The sequence below is a fragment of the Paramisgurnus dabryanus genome, chromosome 5 (genome assembly GCF_030506205.2).
Source record: "Paramisgurnus dabryanus chromosome 5, PD_genome_1.1, whole genome shotgun sequence".
In the NCBI taxonomy this organism is placed as follows: Eukaryota; Metazoa; Chordata; class Actinopteri; order Cypriniformes; family Cobitidae; genus Paramisgurnus; species Paramisgurnus dabryanus.
In genome coordinates, this window is record NC_133341.1 from 28289534 (window position 1) to 28300148 (window position 10615).

Below are 10615 nucleotides of genomic sequence, written 5' to 3' on the forward strand. Positions count from 1 at the left end.
ATTTTAAAATGGCAGATATGAACGCTCACCCGGCGCTTTGTCAGACACCGCCGGATCTTTAATACGCGTTAAACTGTAGACCAGGTCATGAAAAGATTCCCGGACTTCGTGAACCGTTTAAAATTTTATTTAGTTCAGACTTTGTGTCTGATCAGAAACTATAGCTCGATAGAAAACATCGGCTTTAAGCATAGCCAGGTACATCTAATATATATATATATATATATATATATGATTAGTGATTGCCTTTAAATAAACTTATGCTGTTGCAAAACTTTAGATTCAACAACACACCCGCGGTGTGAAAGTCTGTATTGAGAAGCGCACGGGGCGAGCAAAGGAGGGAGGATGGTTGAGATCTGACATCAAATGTCAATAAACAGCAAAATGTCGAAACACGAGCCGTCATTAAACATGACACCATACGCTTGACATAAAACACACTCAGGAAAAACAATCACTCTAAATGACCGGCAATAAAACCATTAAATACTTTCTGTCTAAAGTTGACAACTTGTACAGATTTTGATTGATGGTCCCGCCCCCCTGTCAAAGGGTCATAAAAACACAAACTGTCAAAACACCATCTGTTAAGGAGTCATAAAACACAAACTGTCATAAAACCATCTGTTAAGGGTCATAAAACACAACCTGTCAAAACACCATCTGTCATGGGGTCATAAAACACCATCTGTCAAGGGGTCATAAAATGCCATCTGTCAAGGGGTCATAAAAACGACCTGTCAGACAGCAACTGTCACCGGGTGGGGGAGGGGGTCATAAAAGTTTGACGAATGCCGGTCCACTACAACTACTGCTGTATACACATAAAGTTACACAAAGGAACCTTTGAGGGTACCACCCCAGTGACAGAATAGGTACAGTTTTTACTTTTTTCTTAAAGTGTAGTCTTTCTTTTTTAAACTTGCATTTCCCAGTTTAGGAACTACTGGTGTAGGAAGGATTTGTGTAGTACCCTGTCATTAACTTTAAGTTAATATATATCACAACTACTGATATTTGACTTAAATATAAGCAACATTTTTAAGCCTTGTTCTCCATGCTTCTTGAAACTTTAAAAGCTCCACGTCGTTTCTCCCGCTGCTAAAACTGTTGACAGTGGTTCTTAATGTTGAACCACCCTGTCATCTGTACATGTGTACACAGCAAAATCACCAGTGTTAAATTTTCAGGGATGGTGTTAAATACACAGTGTTGATGCTGTTTTAACACTATCTGGTAATAAAATAACACTGCCATTGCTAGGCCAGTGTTATATTCACAACAGTGTCAGTGTTAAACAAGGGTGTTATCAGATTTCACTCTGAGCGGTGTAAATCAAGCCACGCCTCCACTAAACATATCCTGTCAGGGATTTTACCGCCATTTTCTTTCACAGGAGGACTGAAGAGATCAGGTAAATCAGTCTCATAATATTCACATGGTTTAGCTAAATTAAACTGTTATTTCTCTGTCTGACTCTACGCAGCCATATGCCAAAAAACCTAAATAAGATATTTTTCCCATTTTATTTCCCCTTTGTTCGTTATTTGGTTCAGTTTAATCAGAGCTACCTTGTGTTACGTTGTTCCCTTGTTAGTTTAGTATAAAGTTAAACTGCTAGCTAAAAGTTTAAAACCAAGAAGGATAATATTAAGAGGAGATATGAACGAAAGAATTGAACCATGATAAAACGCGACATGCACTACAAATTGAAGGTATGAAATTAAGTTAAATGAAAGCTCGTTTATTCACCATATGATGCTCTTTATGAGGTAATCATATAGGCTAGATACCGTGAGTTAACGAGGTCGTTTACATGCACGTGAGTGCACGGATATCGGTTAATTATTCAAATTACTAAAAAACACGGAGAAAACCGCAACCGCAACGTCATGTGTTTTTCTAAGATGTATGCAAACAGGGGAAATATCGCCAAACCAACAATTAATTTGACCAAAACCTCACAATATATCATCATTTGTATGCACAGATTGGATGCATTGTGTGTTGTAAGGTTTTCGTGGCGCTAGATGTCAGACAGATGCAAATGGCAAATACATACGAAAGTGTAAAACGTGTATGGCGAACATTTGTTTTTCTGTCATTATAGATGCTAGTTTGGTGAAAGTACACACTAAGTGCTTCAAATCATTCAGAAGAGATGCTGTTTTTAGGGCAGTTTATTAAAGAAGACCTGACATGGATGACTTCCAATGAGAAACAACTGCTAATACTTATATAAATTCATTACAGAAGGTAAGTTTATATATTTATACATATAAATCATTTTATTTGACATAACTGAACAGTTAACCAATCTTTTTAGTATATGTAGTTTTGTACATATTATTATTATTATTATTTATCTGGAAAGAAACTCACATGACCTGCTGCAAACTTTAATAAAAATATATTATCTTCTCATACATCGTTTTGCTATTGATGTCATATTAAATAGCAATCAAATTGATTACTATTTTGAAAATGTATAAATGAAGATTCATATTGCCTTGAGTGCTGTTTTTAATATAAAAAGAATGTTGAGTTTACAGAGTCTTTATTGTCATTTTTTATGATAGGACCCTACCAGACTATATTTGAATACGGCATACCCATGAATTCTGGAACTGTTATTCCTTAACCCAGTTTGGAGGATAAGAGCTTACCAACTAGTTATGTGAGTACACACAGTACATTTGTACTGTACACTGTCTCTAACATGATTTATTATACTGAGATGATTTTGATTCAAATAACGGTTAAAACTGCACCCTTTTTGGTATTTTCTTGACTCTTTTTGTCTTTGAAAATCTGCAGAAATATGCTGAGGTGATGTATTGCAAAATAGCCAACATACAACAATATGGATGACCCTCTGTCTGGTCAACAGGAGTTTAAATATGGTAAGTGTACATGGGTTTGCTACTTTTACGGTTTTAAAGTTTAACTGTATACTCATGGTGTTTAAATTCTGTTTTGCAAGGACGGGACAGTTATGTGGCAGCTCTTCTCTGGCTCATTCACCTCTTGCCTTCATTTGTGAAAGGAAGAAAGAAGAAAGAGGGTCAATGTGCAACTGAAGCTACTGATTGTGCTATGTAAGTTTTTTAGTATTTTGTTCTAGTTATTTATTCAGCAGTTAGTTTGCTTGCATTGTTCACCCCATGTAAATGCATACAAGTTCATAAATACACATCAAATACATTCATCAAATACACTCTTTTAAAACACTTAGGTGATGAGCATCAATCCATGCTTTGAGGGGGATGAATCAGCACAGCCCTGCCTGCACTGCGTTGGGAACAGAAGTTGCATCCAGAATTTTTGCATCATTCTGGACCAAAACGCCATTCCCTCCATGATGAAGACCACTGATGCAGCCTTCCACTACATCATGAGTAAAACAACTACAGAACTAAATACCAGGTTGGAACGTATTTAAGAAAAATGAAACGTCTTTTGAATTGAAATGTCTGTTTTGTTATGGAAAAATCTTTAGTATTGTGAAGGATAAGCATTTCTGCCTGCCAGTAAGGTAATTGCAGTGTATTTTAATGTTCAAGTTTTGAGTAGGGTGGCTAATTTTTTTTAAACTCTCATTTGATATATTAAAGACCTTATAATAAGTGGTTTTCATGTCACTGCGCTGTGGTATAAGATAACTTTCATTATTCCATACTGTATTCTGTATTCTAATTGTAGCTGAGGTATTTAAATAAGCAGTATTAAATGCAAAGTGTTGTGTGTATCAATGTAAATATTAAATGTGATGTACTTTAATAAAAAGAGGTTTTGCAATATTTCTTGTCATTTGTCTTTTATAGAAACAACCCATTAGCAACAAAAGTGGCTATTAATCAGTATTTTAACACTTAACATTGTTGAATTCACATTACACTGGTGTTGACCTTAAATTAGTAGTGTTAATTTTTAACACTGTATTTCTGTGCCAACACCAGTGTAGTGTGGAAACAACAATGAATAGTGTTGAACAAAGTGTAAAATTTAACAATATTGAGTGTTAAATTAACATATAATGAGTGTTGTTAAATTAACACTACACTTTTGACTAAATTAACACAGTGTAGTGTGGACACATATACACACTTTTCAAGTGTTAAATTTGACACCCTGGGTGTTATTTTAACACCAGTGATTTTGCTGTGTAGCATTCAGTTATCTGGACCCCCCATCTCAGCACACACTGGGTGTTTCATCAGTCCCTGTTATGGAGGTGCTGCCCTGCCCCTGGTCACGATTAATGAGCCCAACGCCTACTGGGTTAACAGAAATTAATAGGCAGACAGAGATTTACATTTCTATTCGAGGGCAAGAAAAGAGCACAGGATTGATGTAGCCCATTACTAAAGTAGGAGAGAGAAAGAGAGCGAGAGAGAGAGAGAGAAGGAGAGATGCCATAAAAATGTATGAGGTGAATTTATGGGTGATCAGATGTGTGAGGTTTGGTGATCTGGTTATATTAGGATAATCGTAGAGCTTGTTAAAATGTTGGCCAGGTGATGACAACCTGATGTGTGGTTGATGACACTTTCCCGAAGTTGACGTCCCTCATTAAACAGGTAGTTTTGAGGTTAATGAATGACTTGCTCTCTTCACAGTTTGATTAATTTTCTCATAAAAAGGTGAGAGAGTGTTGAATGTGCCTTGTTTGAAATAAGGCTGTGTGATCATTTGTCTTTATTAGCGTAGTTCATAAGATTGTGACGTAGACTGCACTGTAAAAAAACTAATTCAAAATGTTCTCCCAACAGAGGTAATAAAGAAACTTGATCAAGGATTGCATAACAACCACGCAACATTGGGTCATTTTTAACCCAGCATGTGTTTTGTCCAATATTTACCCAACATGTGTCAAAATAACCCAGCCATTTTTAGAGTGTACTAATACCTAAAAAACAAAAAAAAATGTTTTTTTTTTAAGTTAATCCAACTTTCACTTTTTACAAGGTAGTGAAGTTGCTGTGACTTATAAAAATAATTTGAGTTAAGCAAATTCAACTTTATTTTTCAAGTTACAGCAACTTATCACTAATCAGAATAAAAAATAGTATTTTTTTATGTATTCTATTAATGGACGTTAACAATTACGATTACAGTATGGAGTGTTCACACTGTGCCCCCTTCATGTAAAATCTGTGTCAGCTGAGATCCTAGTCTATGTCACAGCCTTACGACCCAAGACAAATTAGCACAAAGCTCGATTTCAAACAAAGCACATTCAACACCCTTTCAGCTTTTTATTCGAAAATTAATCAAACTGTGAAGAGAGCAAGTCATTTATGAACCACAAAACGGCCTGTTGAGTCAATTTTGCACTGTTTTAGACAAACTGTGTATGGACTCTTTCTAATGCAAACAAAGAGCTTTCTAAGGGCTTATTATGTAAGGAATAATTGGCAACAGAGAACAATGTAAACAAGTTGGCCTATCAATATTTATACATTTTTTTCTTCAGTATTTATGTATTAATTTGTTTTATACTATGGGCTGTTGAATGCTGCATTCTGATTGGCTGAGAAATGTTCCATGGGTGTTGATTATTTTTCTGTAAACCACACACCTAGTCTGTCAAATGTCTTAAAAAAAGACACCAGAACAATGTTTGTGGTAACCGTGGTATAAGCGGAATAATTGACTCCAGTCCTTTGAATTATTTGAAAATAATGCACACACCCGCGGTGTAACGGCACTCCGCTTCGGGTCATGCGCTGCATTACCTGGTGTTCCTTATTTTCAAATAATTCAATGGCATGTCGTCAATTATTCCTTACTTAGTTTTATATGATCAGGAATAAAACAAAAACAAGACTAAACGAGCAGGCAATCATTGTGTTTACAGTATTTACTGTATTCATTTACTGTATTTTTTTCTTTTTTATTATTTCATTCCCTCTTTTTAAATTATTTCTTTTGCTACCACAAAAATACTGTATTTATGCCTTATTTGTTGAAATTAAATAAATTCGTTATTTTCGTTCAACTTGGCATAGTGATATGGAACTGGTATGCCATCGACAGACCTGGAATATATATATATATATATATATATATATAAATATATATATATATTCACGGGCACGCGCGTCGAAAGGCATAAAATCTGTTTCTGCCCGCGCGGGATTTTTACAATGCGTCTCATGCAATATCCAATCCTCGTTGCATGGTTGTAGTATGTTTTCACTAAATAAATACGTAAAAATAACCACCAGAAGCGTTTGATATTTTGAGCTTACAACCTGGAGGTGTTTTTAGTTCACAGCAACGTTTTAAAAATGTGTGTTACATTCAACCAGTCGGTGTGCCTCCACTTAACTCTGGACACTAATGAAAGGTAGGTGGACCAAAATATATATCTTTTATCTTGGCACTGAAACATGGTAATCTAAATCATAGAATGTATTTAAATAAATTGCAAATATTTGGGGCGGTAGTTTCGCATACGTCATCCGTGACCTTTTGACGTGATGACACATTACGTGAGGTTGTGCTGGTGCAAGTGGTGCAAGATGAGAAGTTGTGGTAAAATTTTATTATCTTAGCTTATTATTCACTCTAGGAAGACAATACACTAGGCAAATGTGATTTTTAAATAGCACATTTTAACATTAAAATCGCATTCAACATTAATAGTGATCTAAGGGGGCAGGATAGTGTCGGTTTGATGTTGAGTTTTTGAGCTACAATGCATAATAAAGCTATTACCTTTCTTGCAGTTTTAGTCAAAGTAGTCACTTCTTTCATAAAGGAGTATCTTGCATAAGAATTGAGTTTAGCCCGGCCATCAATCAATCAGTATCCGTGGCACTCCTTTATCACCTTGCATTATTTTTTTATATACCGGTATATATTTGACTCAGTAACGTATATGATTTAGGTTGTAATGAAGTACAACACAAAACAGATTTCAGTAAAACAGATTTTAAAAACTACTTCAAAAAGTAGAAGAATACAAAAAATGACTCAATTACACTAACGCGGGTAAACGTAATTCGTTACTTTCCACCTCTGCCCAGGACCCATCAGGAAAGGTAACATTGATGCCATAACAACAACTTGGTCGCATGCATTTTTCCCTGCTTCCATATGCGGTTTTAGTGATTTAATTTAACACTGACCCCATCTGATCAGATCAGCCAAGATAGATGTTAATACCAGCTGTAAAGGTGCCAGAGACTCATTTTAGCATAACCATTTATCAAACATTTTCCTGAATGGTCCTTAAACAAATTATTAGCATCAAACACTCAGTTAGAATGTGTAATGGAAAACGTTTGGCCCGTTTCTAGCTGCGAGATGACAAAGCAGCAGGGGGCTAATAGATTAAACGCCTTTATGACTGCATTCGGTATAATCTCGCTCGTGAAATCGCATGATGAAAAGCATAAGTTTAATGTGGTGGATATTAACAAACCTCTGAAGGCTTTATCGCTCCGTTTTTATCTTGAATTCTGGTGGTCCACCAAAAATAACACCAGCCAAATCACAAACCCTACAGAACAATTTAAAGTCTAAATTAGAACAAGGCAGACACCCAATTCACTTTCCTGAACGTTTTCCCACACAATTACTGCAAATGTACAAGTGATGACTGTGAAAGTAGCTCATATTTTCTATCCAGTTCCAAGACTCTTTCTCTGAAATCATACAGACAGGGCAAACTGAAATGAGTTTAGATTTTTCCACTGCTGGTAAGTTGATCTACAGATGACACCCACACTCATAAAGATAAAAGTTCCAAAAATCTTCTTTGTTGAACTTGAAGTCTTGTGTACATTTGCAATGTCAGTATGTACTGTAATACATTTTAGCTATGACTTGAATGAAAATTAAATTATAGCCATAGTTGTCCCAAATGAAATAACTATGCTCCTAAATGGAATGCTGAATGTTTTTTACTAATCTGAAGTAAAATCAGTGGTGGCCGGTGACGACTTCTTTTTGAGGTGCTCGATGCGAAGTTCACATGATGCAACAAACACATATTTTGAAAACGCAAGCAACACACGAAACTCCGAACACTTAAATAAGCGCCCCTTGGATGAGCAGTCACGAGGCGCCACTGAGTATAATCACTTTCCCAGACAAGGGCCAATGAAGTCAAGCGCATAGTACATGTGAAAATCTATTTGTACATTGTTCTTTTAAAGGACAAGTTCGGTATTTTAGACTTAAAGCCCTGTTTTCAGATTGTTTATGATGAAATAGAACGGTTTTGACTGAAATTTCGACATATGCGGCTGCTCTGAGAATTTTCGGGTGTTTCTTGTATCACCTCCCACCTCTAGGCTCTATAGGTGCACTGGAACAATCCTTCCTAAAATGCATTAAACTTTCGTTTACAAAGACGTGAAACTCACCGAGTGGTCAGGGGTGTTCACTGATATGCTCACACAAAAATCGCTGCAAAAGATGCATTCCAGCAGGTTTTATCGTAGTTTTTGTCCAACTCCATTGACTTGTATTAGATGTCCTGTGAGGTTACTCCGCGCCGGGAACTTTGTTTGTATTCCTGCAATTGGCAAAGACGGATTATCGGCACCAACTGGGCTGGAGTGTTTATTATTCAAGCTCTCAACGGAAAAATATACGGGTGTGAGGCGTTTGGAAAAATAGGTCCACAAGTTTACAACGAATGCTAAAACACCTGTTGGAAAGCATCTTTTGCAGCGATTTTTGTGTGAGCATATCAGTGAACACCCCTGACCACTCGGTGAGTTTCACGTCTTTGTAAACGAAAGTTTAATGCATTTTAGGAAGGATTGTTCCAGTGCACCTATATAGCCATTATAGAGGTGGGAGGTGATGAAACAGCCGAAAATTCTGGGGCCAGCCACATTCAGTCAAAACCGTTCTATTTCATCATAAACAATCTGAAAACAGGGCTTTAAGTGTAAAATACCGAACTTGTCCTTTAATGTCACCGATCAGAAGCCCCATTGGCAGCATGTCAATAATGTGACGTTAATATTTTTTGTACGTATGGTTAAATGTAAAAGGGTAAAAATTATTACATTTGCAGATTACTTGCAAACATTCTCTATTTTGAGGACCAAGTCTAAAATTTTTGGTTTTATTTCATTTTGAAAGAACATTTGGTGGAAAACTGCAAAAATGTCAATGTGGTGAAAGTTTATTTTCATAAAAAATGTGGAATAAAATATAATCATCCAGTTTAGTGTAATATGATTTTTTACATATTTTTTTCCAGCATATGTCAGGATAAATATTACAAAAACGCATTAAACTTTATATTTAGAAATTACTAATAAAATTATATTTTAAAATTATTATTTTTTATGATTACGCTTACATCCCATCAAGGTGGGTAAAATATTTCATATTTCTCATTCTTTACCACAATTGCCGGTTACACCATTTGACATTTTTAGGTCCATTCAGTCTTAACTTTTATAAAAATGGTGCAAATGTAATTTTTTTATTGCATAAAATCAACATAAATACAATATGTGCATTGAAATAAACCTGATTAAAACTATTTGGCAAGAGTCTCATTTGTCACTGACCAAGCAATAGTAGGAAAAAAAAGTATTATGGAATTCAATGGGGCTTCTATGGAGCCCCTAAGGGGACACGGAGCAAAAATTAAATAAAGTTTAGTTTTATGTGCTCACGTGAAACTTTCATTTTCTCACGCGAAACCTTCATGTGCAGAATTTTTTTAAAGTTTAGTTTTGCGTGCTCACATGAAGCTTTCGCGCGAGCACGTGAAAGTTTCATATGGGTGGGCGATAGTTTCACGTGACCACGCGTAACTAAACTTTAGATTTTTTTACTCCAATGTTACCTTAGGCTTAGGGGCTCGGTAGGCTTCTGACTGTTCTGGTTACCCGTATTCCTCAAAATATCTTCTTTTGTGTTTATCAGAACAAAGAAATATATACAAGTTTGTAACAAAATGAGGGTGAGTAAATGATGACAGAATTATCTTAGTTTGGGTGAACTATCCCTTGAAGTGTCATTGTCTCTGCAGGTGAACTTTCCTTTAAAGCAACACCTTGTAGTTTTTCGACTTTAAAATAATGTCTCTAAAATTATTTTAGTAGAAGAACGACTTTTAACTGGACAAATTTTACTGCAACCCGAGCAGCCCAGCAGCTACTTTCACTGGTCGGTTGACTTGGTTTCCAAATTGATTTCTGCATTCACCGATTCTGTCAACAAATTCACGTGTATTGCCCTGCCCACGCTGAGGCTATAGACCAATTTCGTGTTTGCAAACAGAGATGATGTTTTTTGTGGGTGGAGCCAAACTGGTTGCAGAAAGTGACTGCTCCGCAGTAGGGTTGTGAAGTGTTTTAGCATTAAACCGTGATTTTTATGGATCCGGTGTTCTGTCGAAGTCTGATTCCTTTATGTTTCCCTTTAGTGCAATGTTTCTTATAGCGTTTTAATCACATTACGTTTATTTTTTTAGATAGATAAAAAGTTTAAATGGTTTGGCTACTGATATGCATGTATGTAATGTATATGTATTGTTCTTTTTTGCTAAATCAAATATTTTTACAGTCTGAATCGCTAAAGTACATATAAGAGCAATACTATCATGTATTATATATAATAGCGTTTATTA

At 35.8% G+C, this 10615-nt stretch overlaps 1 long non-coding RNA gene across 1 annotated transcript; it reads left to right on the top strand.

Moving 5' to 3' along the window:
• The first annotated feature begins 1165 nt into the window (after nt 1-1165).
• On the top strand, nt 1166-4157 carry LOC135732599 (uncharacterized). The gene is made up of 5 exons (XR_010526781.2): nt 1166-2259; nt 2583-2680; nt 2821-2906; nt 2987-3101; nt 3239-4157. It is a non-coding gene; the product is annotated as an uncharacterized lncRNA (long non-coding RNA).
• The last annotated feature ends 6458 nt before the right edge of the window (nt 4158-10615 follow it).